The sequence below is a fragment of the Panthera leo genome, chromosome D1 (genome assembly GCF_018350215.1).
Source record: "Panthera leo isolate Ple1 chromosome D1, P.leo_Ple1_pat1.1, whole genome shotgun sequence".
Lineage (NCBI taxonomy): Eukaryota > Metazoa > Chordata > Mammalia > Carnivora > Felidae > Panthera > Panthera leo.
Window position 1 is genome coordinate 11,688,973 of NC_056688.1, and position 13,785 is coordinate 11,702,757.

Genomic DNA, 13,785 nt, shown 5'->3' on the forward strand with positions numbered 1-13,785 from the left:
TGTTTATGTGTGGGGTGGTGGTCGTTTCCTTAGGACGCTGGGATGAGTACCACAAACTGGGTGGCTTAAAAGAACCAATATGTATTCTCTCACAGTTCTGGAAGACAGAAGTCCAAAACGAAGGTGTCAGCAGGGCCAAGCTCCCTCTGAGACTCTGGGTGAAATCCTTCCTTGCTTCTTCCAGCTTCTGTTGGTGAATGGCCACCTTGGTGTCCTTGGCCGGCAGCCCCATATCTCTACTCTCTGCTTCCACCGTCACTGTGTGTGACATCTCTCTGTGTGTCTCTGTCTTCACAGGCTGTGGCAGTTTCCTCTTTTTATAAGGACACCAAGCATATTGGATTAGGGCGCACATTAATGACTTTGTCTTAACTTGGTTACATCTGCAAAACTCTATTTCCAAATAAGATCACAGTATCAGTCAGGGTTCTCCGGGGAAACAGAACCAAATATATACATGTATAACATTATATTTTATACAATGAAATAGAGAAAGAGAGAGAGAGAGAGAGAGATTGATTTATTTTTTGTAAATTGGCTCGAGCAATTATGGGGACGGGTGAGTCCAAACTCTGTGGAGCAGCCAAAAGCTGGCAGGGTGGAAATTCAGCTAAGAGGTGATGTTGTAGTCTCAAGTGCCAAAACCATAGGACAGGCCAGCTAGAAACTCAGGCAGGATTGCTATGTCTAGAGGCAAATGTGGGGACAGCAAGCCCAGGCTGTGTGCGCCTCTCGTTGTCCGGCTCCCTTCTTCACTCAGAATGGAGCAGCTCACAGTGAGGTGTGGGTCTTGGTCTCCTCCCCTGTCACAGTTCAAGCCAAGATTCTGACATCCCAGGGGAAAATGAACTCACAGGCAAAATCCACCAGCCACCTGAGAAGCATCACTGTAAAAAGAAAGACAACAAACTGCACAATCAATACAGGATAAATAAGAACCAATGGCACAAACTGATCAATAATGCAAAATAGGTATAATAAATAAGAGGAGGCAATGGTAAGATGAAGCAAAACAAAGCAGTTATTAAAAAGAGTCAAATAGAAACACCAGATACAAAAAATTTAATCATTGAAACAAAGCATTCAATAGATGATGTAAATAATAAAAATGGATTCCACTGGAACATAGACAAGTGAGCAAGGTGATCAGGTTGATGTCTTCTCCAGAATGACACCGGGAATAAGAAAGATATAACAGAGGGGCGCCTGGGTGGCTGATTCGGTTAAGCCGACTTCAGCTCAGGTCATGATCTCGCGGTCCATGGGTTCAAGCCCCGCGTTGGGCTCTGTGCTGACAGCTTGGAGCCTGGAGCCTGCTTTGGATTCTGTGTCTCCCTCTCTCTCTCTGCCTCTCCCCTGCTCATGCTCTGGTTCTCTCTCTGTCAAGAATAAACATTAAAAATAATTTAAAAAAAAGAAATATATAGAATCAGAAGCTAATAAATAGAAAAATAAGCTAATAAAATGTAGGTGTTATCACCTGTATACTAGGAAGTCTTGAAGAAAAGAAAGAAAGAAATTTTAAAAAGGAATGTGTCAAAGAAAAAAAATAGCTAAGCATTTTCCAAGATTAAAAAAAAGAGGAAAAGCTACATGGGCTCATGGGGTGTCTAATCAGAAAGACATGAGAAAACTCACGCCTAGACACATTACAAGAACATTTAAAAACATGGAGACAAAGGCAAAACTCTAAAGGCTGCCAAAGAAAAGGAGATGGTCCTTCATGAAGGAATGAGAATCTGATAGACATCCAATTTCTGTTCAATAGTTACAACACAGGCCAAAAGACAGACATATATTCTTTTCAAAGTGTTAATGAACTTCAAACCAAGGATCTACCTTGAACAAAAACAAAGATTTAAATATGCCATAAAAATAATCTCGGGCATAAAAGGCCCAAATAAGCTAATACATGAAAGTCTCTTTCAAACAAAATTCTCTCTTAGCGAATGTGTTCTAATTGGAAAAGAAATGAATCCATGACACTACTATGAGATAAAAATGAAATGAGAATCAATAAATAACTTAAAAAAGTTAATTCTGTATTGAAAAGTAGAGGGAGAAGGAGAGCTAGAGCTAAAAATAAAGAGATGGAGAGAGAAAAAGAGTGAGACTGAGAGAGAAAGAGAGAATATCAAAAGTATTCATAACCACCCGGAAATAAACTCTGGGCAACACTAACACAACAAATGAGCAGTGGATGAAAAATAGTTCTTTGCAAAGGGAGCCAAGTGCAAAGTGAGCATATACTTATTTTGTTATAGAGAAACATATAAACACTGATAGAGAACCTATGAGAAAAAAATAAACACATATATGATTTTTAATAAGCTTAATATAACCATCAAAATGAGTAAAAATAGAAGTCAAGTTTTCGAACAGGCAGAAGAAAACTGTATCTGATGAAAGACATGAAAGGGAAAAAAAGCAAAGAAAAGTAAAATACAGTAAGTATAAATTAGAAATAAGAGGAGTGAAATAAACACTAATATAAAATCAACTACATAATTTGTGTTCTGGATTGAATTGTGTCCCCACAAAAAAGACACATTGGACTTTTAAACCCCAGTACCTCAGAATGTAACCTTATTTGGAAATAGGGTTGTCTCAGACGTAATCAGCCAAATTAAGATGAGGTCATACTGGAGCAGGGTGGGACCCTAACTCAATATAACTGGTGTCCTAAGAAAAAGATGGCCACAAGACGACAGAGACGCAGGGAGAAGGCCATGTGACAACAAAGGCAGAGACTGGAATTATCCAGCAGCAAGCCAAGAAATGCCTAGGAAGAGATGGAAAAGGATTCTCCTGCAGTTTTCAGAGGGAGCATGGCTCTCCTGACACCTTGATTCCAGGCCTCTGGCCACCAGAACCACAAAACAGTACATTTCTTTTTATAAAGTGGTTTTTTTTTTTAAGTTTATTTATTTATTTTGAGAGAGACAGTGAGAGTGTGAGTTGGGGAGGGGCAGAGAGAGAGAGGGAATCAGAGAATCCTAAGCAGTCTCCACAGTCTCAGAGCAGAGCCCGGTGCGGGGCTTGAACTCAGGAAACCAGAAGATCATGACCTGAGCCAAAACCAAGAGTTCAGGCTTAACTGACTGAGCCACCCTCGCACCCGGATTTCTGTTGTTTTAAAAACCCAGTTTGTGGTACTTTGTAAATGGCAACCCTAGGAAACGAATACAATTTGTAATGGATGAAAGTCACCAGTCAGAAGACAGAGATTCACAGACTGGAAGGTTTTTCTCTTTCGAAAAATAATAATCGGCAATGTTTTCTCAAAGGAATATTCATAAAATACAAGGTGACAGGAAAGCCACAAATAAAAGGATGGAAAGGGGATATGCAGTAATTTTGAGCCAAATAAAACAGGAGAGTGAATTGAGTGTCAAATAAAACTGAATTCAAAGCAAAAATAAATCATAATGAGGGATGTTTTTTAAGGAAAACAAAATCAGAAAGCTGTAACAATTTTGAACATACATGCCTTTAAAGAACAGCTTCAAGATATAAGATGCAATAGCGTAACTACAGAGAGAAACATATAGAAATTATTTCAGAAACTTTTAAAAAATGTTTATTTATTTTTGAGAAAGACAGAGATCGTCAGTGGGGGAGGGGCAGAGAGAGCTACAGAGGATCCCAAGCAGGCTCCATGCTGACAGTGTCCAGCCCAGTGCACAGCTCGAACTCACAAACTGTGAGATCATGACCTGAGCCAAAGTCGGGTGCTCAACCTACTGAGTCACCCGGGCACCCCTATGTTAGAAACTTTTGTACAACCATCTAAGAAACTAAGAAAATGAGCAGGCAAATAATAAGGGATGACAGAGGATATTCAAATGACATGATTCACACACTTGAAATAATAATTATATGGGAAGGGAGAATAACTTAAAAAAACTGACTAACAAGTGGGAAAAACACATTTTTTGAGCACACACTGAACATTTAAACAATTTACCATTTAGCAGATCAGAAAGAGAGACTCAACACAGGTACTAAAAATCAACATTATACACATTATTATCTGAGCACAATGGATTAAAGTGATAAGCTATCACTTTAATACCTTTAAGGCCTTTACATCTGGAGAGTAAATGGCATGATACTCAATAACCCTTGGGTTAATAAGAAAATACAGAGGAAATTATAAAATACTTGGAAATGAATGATAATGGGAAAAGTACATGACAGAATTTAAAAGACAGCTAAAACAGCCTGAAGAATAAAATTTATGGCTCTGAACGTATTTATCAGAAAAAAATAACAATTAAAAATGAGCTAAGGTTGTAGGCTTCTTTCCTTCCAAGATTAATTAACATATGGTGTAGTATTGGTTTCAGGAGTAAAATTTAGTTATTAATCACTTACATATGACACCCAGCGCTCTAAGGAGCTAAGGTTTTAACTCAAGAATTTAGGGAATGAACAATAGAACAAATATAAAAAAAAGAAGAAGAAGAAAGAGAAAAAGTAAGGGCAGAATTCAATAAACAACTGGACCAAAGCAGCACCAACTACAAAGTAAGTAAAAACCAAGCCAGAATCTGGACTTTTGGAAAGATTGCTAAGATGTACTAACCTCCATCAAGAACCGATAAACGTGAAAAAAGATGCAGATATACAAAATTCAGAATCAAAAAAGGGAAAATACTTATAGACACCAAAGAGATCAAAATAATCATATAAAAGAGCATTCCGGATAGCTATTCACTAGTAAAATAAAAGCAAAGATAAAATATATTTAAAACATTAAAATATTTAAAATTTATAGAAAAAGTATAAAATATAAAATTGACCCAAGAAAAATTAGGAAACTTGAACAAATTGGCAACCAATAAAGAAATTGAAATGATTGGGGCGCCTGGGTGGCTCAGTCAGTTAGGTGTCTTCGGCTCAGGTCATGATCTCACAGCTTGTGAGTTCAAGCCCTGCGTCAGGCTCTGTGCTGACAGCTCAGAGCCTGGGGCCTGCTTCGGATTGTGTGTCTCCCTCTCTCTCTGCCCCACCCCTGCTTGCTCTCTGTCTTTTAAATCTGAATAAACATTTAAAAAAAAAGAAAAGAAAAGAAAAGAAACTGAAATGATTAATAACAACAAAAAAGGGACACATACCCCTATCACAAGGGGGAAACATGGCCTCAGGCAGTTGGTTTTACAGATGAGAGCTCAAAAAACATCTGGAACAATTTGCTTCAGAAAGTAGAGAAAAAGAAAAAGCTACCCAGCTCGTTCTATTAGACTAGTATTAGATTAATTCCAAACCCTAATAAAAAAGGAAGAAATAAAGAGAATGGCTCTTTTTCACTTACAGATCCCCCAGATCTTAAATAAAATATAAGCCAACCAAAGTCAACAAAATATAAAAAAGTAATAAGTCATAATTAAATTAGGTTTATCCCAGTAATGTAAAGATCATTTGACACCAGAAATCACTGGATATGATCCATATCCTAGACTAAAGGAAAAACACTAAATGATTTCAAAATTTTTAATTTTATTAGAATTCCACATATACTTATGATAGAAACCCTCAGAATAAATAAAAGGGAATTCCCTTAACTTAATAAAGGACTTATGCCCCAAATATACAGCACATATCATACTGAATAGAGAAGATTAGATTAGACATGGTGTTCATTATCACCATTTCTGGGTATCCTGGCCAAGACTTGTCATACTAATAACAACAGCACAACAACAAGAAGTTGTAAGAATTCAGGGGTGCCTGAGTGACTCAGTCGGTTAAGTGTCTGACTTTGGCTCAGGTCATGATCTCACAGTTTGTGAGTTCGAGAGCTGCATCAGGCTCTGTGCTAACAGCTCAAAGACTGGAGCCTGCTTCGGATTCTGTGTCTCCCTCCCTCTCTGTCTCTCTCCCTCTCTCAAAAATAAATAAACATGAAAAATTTTTTTAATTAAAAAAAAAAGAAGTTGTAAGAACCCAATGGGAAGTGATGAAACTGCTATCATTTGCAAATTATATGCTCATCTATGAGGAATGCCAAACTGTAAAATTCAGCAAGGAGGCTGGATACAAAAACAGTCTCCAAAGATCAGAAGCATTTCTGCGGATCTATAATAACTATCTAGAAATAGAAACAAAAAAAGACATGATTCACAACAGTGACAAAATCGATAACATAATCAGGAAATAAGCTAATAAAGAATGCACATTCTTCTAAAGGCATAAATTTAAAATACTATTAGTGTTTAAAGCTTGTTTAAAAGATATAAAGAAGACAACTAAATGGAGAGCTCTTTTTTCCCCCAAATTAATCTATAAAATCAATGCAATCCAATTAGAATGTAAGCTGAATTTTTGGAGGAACTTGACAAATACTTCTACAATTTATTTGGAAAAATAAGGATGTCAACTAGCAAAAATCAACTTAAAAATACAGTACTCCAAACCACTGGTCATTAGGGGAGAGCAAACAAAACCACAAAGAGATGTCACTTGTCACCTACTAGGATGTCTATCATAAAAACACCAGAAAACAAGGTGTGTGGGCAGGAATGTGGAGAACTGGAGCCCTGATGCATTGCTGTTGGAAATGTAAAATGGTGCAGCCACTGTGGAAAACATTTTGGCACTTCTTCAAAAAGTAAAATATAGTATTACCATCTGATCCAACCATTCCACTTCTAGGTATTTACCCAAGAGAACTGAGCGAACAGATACTTGTACACCCATGTTTACTGCAGAATTATTCACAACAGTCAAGAGGTAGAAACAATCACATGTTCCTGGGTGGTTCAGTCGGTCGAGTGTCTGACTCTTGATTTTGGCTCAAGTCATGATCTCACAGTCGCGGCTTCGAGCCCTGCATTGGGATCTTTACTGACAGTGCAGAGCCTGCTTAGGATTCTCCCTCTCTCCCTCTCCCTCTGCCCCTCCCCTGCTTATGTTCTCTTTCTATCTCAAAATAAATAAATAAGCTTTAAAAAAAAAAAAGGTAGAAACAACCCAAACATATATCACAAACGATTAAATCAATATGATACATGCATACAATGGAATATTGCTCAGTCATAAAATGGAAGGAAATCCTGAAACATGCTACAGCATGGATGAATCCTGAAGGCATTATGCTTAAATGAAATAAGTCAGTCACAAAACGACAAATACTGTCGATTCCACTCATAGGAGGTTCCTGAAATAGGCAAACAGAGAGAGAGAGAAAGTAGACTAGAGGTTACCAGGGGTGAGGGGGAGGAGGGGTTGGGGAATTACTGTTTAACGGGTACATAGTGCCTGTTTGGGATGATGAAAAGTTTCTGGAAATGGACAGTGGCAATGATTACCCAGCCTTACGAATGGACTTCGCACCACCGAATTGTACACTTAAAAATTGTTAAAATGGTAAATTTTACATTATGTATATTTTACTACCATAAAAAATACAGCAGAAAAAATAACCAATACACAACAGTAAAAGAAAATATAAAATCCCTAGGATTAGACAAATAAAAATTCAGCTGGTCTACATGATGATAAGTGTAAAACATGGCTGGAAGATGTTAAAGAAGACCATACCATTTTCCTGAATGTGGAAGTTCGATATGGCAAATATATCCATTTTTGCCAAGTAAATCTATAAATTTATCGAAGTTCAAAAATTGTGCTGTTTCTGGAGACGCACTCATGTATACCTGTACTTACACATCACATGCACCTTTGAATCTAGGTGTGCACCAAAACTCTAGAGAACAAAGGGAAAAGATACTCTGGCTCAGTCTGTCATTTTTTAAATTTTTTATAATGTTTATTTTTGAGAGAGAGAGTCAGAGCATGAGCATGAGCAGGGAGGGGCAGAAAGAGACAGAGACACAGAATCTGGAGCAGGCTCCTGCTTCAGAGCTGTCAGCACAGAGTCCAACCCGGGGCTCAAACTCACGGACCGTGAGCTCATGACCTGAGTTGAAGTCGGACGCTTAACCAACTGAGCCACCCAGGCTCCCCTCTATCATCTTAATCCAATCTGTCAAAAGCCTCTTCTGGTTTGGGGGGAAGGAGTTAAAAAAGAAACAAACAAAAGGCTAACTAGATAAGTGGAAGCCATTTCACCATGCATCTCTTCTCTGGAGAAAGAAGCCTCCTTCTTTTACCCAAAAGAAATGTTCTCGAGATACCAAAGTGGGCAGATCCTTCTTTGGTTCCACAGATACCCGCTGAGTCTGTAGACGGACAGATGCTCTCAGAACAGACTGAAGTGGTAAGAAATGGAACAGAGACTTTGCTAAGCTTATTGGAAAGGCAGGAGGGACCTCTTTCCAGATGTCTGTATGGTGGAGGGTCCATTCTCAAACCTGAAGGGACCCAGGCTCCCCTGCCACCCTGATAAACAGAATCTTGGGGAAAGAGAAGCCCTGTACTGAGAGGAACCACTCTGTGCTGAATGATGGCTCCAGCCGGAGCAAAATTAGGAAGAGGAGGAAACTCAACTGTGCTCTATCTCTCAGTACCCTTTTTCCTTCTTGCCCTTTTTGGTCTTTCCTTGCTGTGCCCTTTCCTCACTCATTCACTCACACAACAAATACTTCTTGAGCTCTTCCTATGTGCCAGGCACAATGTCTGGCATCCAGGACTCTGAGGAAAACAAGGATTTAGGCACCAACCCAAAGACCTGGAGATGTAAAATGCTCCTTCTGCCAACTTCTGTCATGAGGATTTGTGTTTTAAGAGCCTTCAGAGAGAAAGCAATGCTTAACCCAAAGGTTATCACTTCTCTAATAGAGGGTTTTAAGATTTTTTTTTTTAATTTTTTTTTTTTAATGTTTATTTATTTTTGAGACAGAGAGAGACAGAGCATGAACGGGGGAGGGTCAGAGAGAGGGAGACACAGAATCTGAAACAGGCTCCGGGCTGTGAGCTGTCAGCACAGGGGCCCGATGCGGGGCTCGAACTCACAGACCGCGAGACCGTGACCCGAGCCGAAGTCGGCGCTCAACCGACTGAGCCACCCAAGCGCCCCAAGATATTGCTATCTATTGGGGAAGAGAAAATACTTTGGCCAGCAAAAACATTTCCATTATTCCTCATAATGCCAACAATACCTGGCATTACAGGTCAAAACAAAGTCTCCCTAGAACATTTCCTCATTCCACTATGTAGTGACTTTCCCCATGCAGCTGTGATTTCCACCATGGGATATGCCAGAAGATCTATGAAGTATGAGAAAAGAATACGAAACCAACCTTCTCATTCTTCACAACTTTCTCAGCCTATAAATTTCCCATAGGCTTTATAACATATACATTAGTGCAAATGTACAGGTAGAGAACTTATGAATAAATACATAAGCAAAAACTGGAGTGTGTGCTCAAAGGAAAACATGATCAAAAATTGTGGATCCCTGATGTAACAAGAAGTGTGATCTATTAGACTTAAAACCAGTCTTGGTAGGAACAGTCTTGGCAGGTGCCTGGGATTTTAAGGTGTGTGTCCCCACGCTAAGGTGCAGCTCAGTTAACTCTGGGTCATTTCATCCCAGTCCCACAGACAGAAGGAAATTCTAGTAAAACAATAAGGGAAATGAGGGAGTCAGAAACATAGACTGGAGGGAGAATTGGCTCTTCCAGGTCACTGGCTCATTCATGGGCAACATCCCAGGATCTAAAAATAGAAGAACCATCTGCAGTTTGCCTCCTGGAGCTGGGGCTTGGACGAGCCCCAGGATAGACCCTTACAGACTGGTGGCCGTGATGACAGCACTGGCCTCTCAGGTGACCTCAGCAGATCATGGCCAGGAGCCAAAGCAAGATGCTTCCAAAGCCAGGATCCTCACAGTAAAATTAGAGTAGCAGGAATAAACAGAGACATTAGCTCTATACCAGAAAGCTGGCTCTTGTTTCTTAGTCCAGAAACTGGCAACAGTGTAGGGAAAGGAAAGAAGTCTAGAAAAGAAATTCAAAAATCAGATGGAGTCTCCATTCTCAAGGTTACATACTGTGTGATTCCAACTATATGACGTTCTGGAAAAGACAAAACTATGGATATGGTTAAAAAAAAAAAACACTGGTACCCAGAAGTTGGGATGGGGACAGAGTGCAGAAGACTTTTCAGGGCAGTGAAAATGCTCCACGTGATACTATAATAATGGATATATGTCATCATACATTTGTCCAAATCCACAGAAGGTACAACACCAATTTTGATATATCACTGTAGGTTAATCAACTATAACAAAGTGACTCTCTGGTCAGGGATATTGATAATGGGGGAGGCTATGCATGTGTGGGGTAAGTGGTATATGGGAAATCTCTACACCTTGCCCTCAATTTTGCTGTGAACCTAAAACTGCTCTAAAAAAAAAACCAAAAAACAAAAAACAATGAAGTCTTAAAAAGATTAAAACTCCTGCAGTCCTGAATTTGCACTGGAAGTATCAATATTAACTAATGATATGTTTTTTTTATATGTATTTTCTAGCTTTGACCATTGAAAAGACCAAAAGCAATGGCTAAACCTAGAGCAATGAGCAAATCCTAGCACTAGACTATGACCTTTATAGTCATTTCCCCCTAAAATGAACCAGGGGTCTAAGGAGAAATGGCTGATTCTAGGTCTTAGACAGGAAATTTGCAATAGGAGCTTAGAAGATCTTATCTTACCAGAGACCTATCAAAGACAACCAGGGCCATGTCTAGGATATGCAGGAGCCAACTTGAAGAGGCTCCTATGGGCGAAAGAGGGAACACTTTGAACATCAGTAAGAATAAATACAATTATTTAAACACATCATATATGTTTAAATCCATGAGTTTGTAATGTTACATTTTTTTAAAAACTTCATTGGACGGTTATCTTTGGAGAATTCTAGGGAACCATTACCTAAAAACTGGCAAATAACAACAACAAAAAAATCAAGATCTATCTTGCCCCTTTTTTTGTGAACTATCTCAAGAAAAGCAAATAATTGATGAGAGTAACTTTCTTTTTCAGCTGTCTGGCAGCTAAAAAATGAAGGCAGCATGCCAGAATTAGAATATCATGAATATGCATCCTCCAGTGGAGAACGGATCCAGCCCATAGTAGTTCTGTCCAGTAGGGTAGCCAGTAGCCACATGTGGCTACCGAGCACTTGAAATGTGGCAAGTTCGAATTGAGATGTGCTTTAAGTGTAAGATCCACACTGAATTTCAAAGACTTCATTTAAAAAAAAGAATGTAAAATAATCCATTAGTAATATTTCTATTGATTTCATGTTGAAATGATAATATTTGAAACATATTAGACTAAATGTAATATATTATTAAGATTAATATTACCTGTTTCTTTTTACTTTTTCTAAATATAACTACTAGAAAATTTTAAATTACTTATATGGCTTGAATTATGCTTCTATTTTGTAGGACAGATCGAAGCAATACCCACCAATACAATAAGCACTAACAATACAAGACAACAGCTAACCAATGTTAATGCCTCTCAATAAAAGTATACAACATTGCCTAGGATGGATTTTTTTCTTAAAATATCAACACTGGGGGCACATGGCTGGCTCAGTCAGTAGATCATGGGACTCTTGATCTCAGGGTCATGAGTTCAAGCCCCACAGTGGGTGTGGAACCTACTTTAAAATGTGTGTGTGTGTGTGTGTGTGTGTGTGTGTGTGTGTGTATACACATATATATAATCTGATACTTTATTTTTTTTTAACGTTTATTTATTTTTGAGACAGAGAGAGACAGAGCATGAACGGGGGAGGGTCAGAGAGAGAGGGAGACACAGAATCCGAAACAGGCTCCAGGCTCTGAGCAGTCAGCACAGAGCCCGACGCGGGGCTCGAAATCACATACCGCGAGATCGTGACCGGAGCCGAAGTCGGACGCCCAACCGACTGAGCCACCCAGGCGCCCCTATAATCTGATACTTTATATTTAGCTACTAAATTCAGTAGATACAGGTGGAAGAGATGAGGTAAATGATACCATGAGCACACAATGAGCAAAATCTTGAAAATAGGAAACTAATTCCACAAACAAATCACCCTGTTAGTACAACAGATAAATTGCAAAGAAGGGAAAAACAGGAAGAAGAAAGCTAGCAATGAAGAGAGATTTAAAAACATCAACTAGTTGTGAGGTATGGACCTTATTTGGATCTTGATTTGAAAGAACCATAAAAATAAATAAATAAATTAGGATACAATAGGATTGATTTGAACACTAACTGGATACCTGGTCATATTAAGGAATTATTCATAATTTAGGTAATGGTATTACAGTTATTTTTATAGGTCGCTCATCATTTAAAGATGCAAACAGAATATTTATGAATAACATGGTAGGATCTCTAGGATTTGCCTGGAAACAACGTAGGGATGGAGAGATAAGAGTGGGGATGGTATGAAACGAGATGGGCTGTAAGTAAATTGTTGGTAAAGCAGGATGATGAGGACGTGGCTACGTGTTACACTCTTGCACTTTTGTACGTGTTTGAAATTTCCCATAGTAAATGTAAATGGAATGCGTTATATGTAATAGTATTCATTATTAAAAGTGGAAAATCACAGGGGCACCTGGGTGGCTCAGTTAGTTAAGTGTCCGACTCTTGATTTCAGCTCAGGTCACGATCTCACAGTTCATGAGAACGAGCTCTGCATTGGCTTCTATGCTGACAGAGTGGAGCCTACTTGGGATTCTCTCTCTCCCCCCTCTCTCTCTACCCTTCTCCTGCTCATGCTCTCTCTAAAAATAAATAAGTAAACTAAAAAAAATTAAATAGGGGCACCTGGACAGCTCAATTGGTTAAGTGTCCGACTTCAACTCAGGTCATGGTGTTGTGGTTCGTGGGCTGGAGCCCCAGGTCAGGCTCTGTGCTGACAGCTCGGAGCCTGGAGCCTGCTTCAGATTCTGTGTCTCCCTCTCTCTCTGCCCCTCCCCTGCTCACACTCTGTCTCTGACTCAAAAATAAACACTAAAAAAATAATTTTAATAAAAATTTCATTTTAATAAAAAATGAAATAAATAAAAATTTTAAAATGACTTTTTAAAAAGCTGGACAAGTAGATTATAAACCCACAGGGTTAGCATGTGGAATCTGGCAAACAAAGCAGTAAGCTTATTTCATGTGGTCCCAGAGACTGGGGACTCCAGTGACTGTGCCCAGAGACACAGAGGTCAGTCAAGTACAGTGCATGAAAGATAAATGTGACTCCCAGACTGAAAGAGACAAAGCACAAAGGTTCTGGATGCTTCAACTGAAATCAGTCCCAGAACTCAAGACAGAATCCTGGGTTCTGGTGATGGGAGAAGTCGAGTCAGTTGCCTAAGTCTGAAAGGACCAGGCCACACCGGGCTCGGCAACGTAATGGGTTTTTATTTTTTAATCTAGGGCCAGGACCAGAAATTCTTCTGCAAGCCAGCCACATGATTCCTTCGCTGATACCAAAAGGGAGGGGAGAGTAATAACCTCCTCTCATTCACTGCCAGCTCTGTGCCAGAGACTCACCCAAGACTTCCTTTAAACCTCGCATCACTGGATGCAGGTATTGTTCACGGCTCTTCATAGAGGAGGAATCAAAGACTTGGAGCCTTCAATCATTCACTCAAGTTCACAAAGCCAACAGATGACAGTGGCAGGATTCGCACCCATGTCTTACTAACTCCAGAGCACTTCTTTTTATATGTTAGGTTATGTTGTATCTGTTAGCACACACATACAGACTAATATTGAACATGACACAAAAGTGAGTCGGGATAATGCCCTGTTTTATGTGCTACTTCGGTGCCTCACTGCTCAGGGTTCCCCTCAGACCAGCACCATGGGCAC

General features: G+C 39.3%; 1 long non-coding RNA gene across 1 annotated transcript in view; it reads right to left on the reverse strand.

Moving 5' to 3' along the window:
- Positions 1-499: 499 nt before the first annotated feature.
- Positions 500-13,785, reverse strand: part of LOC122200766 — a 50,928-nt gene continuing 37,642 nt past the window's right edge. Inside the window, exon 2 of the long non-coding RNA XR_006193926.1 lies at positions 500-887. This is a non-coding gene — a long non-coding RNA (uncharacterized LOC122200766). The remainder of the gene's footprint in view (positions 888-13,785) is intronic.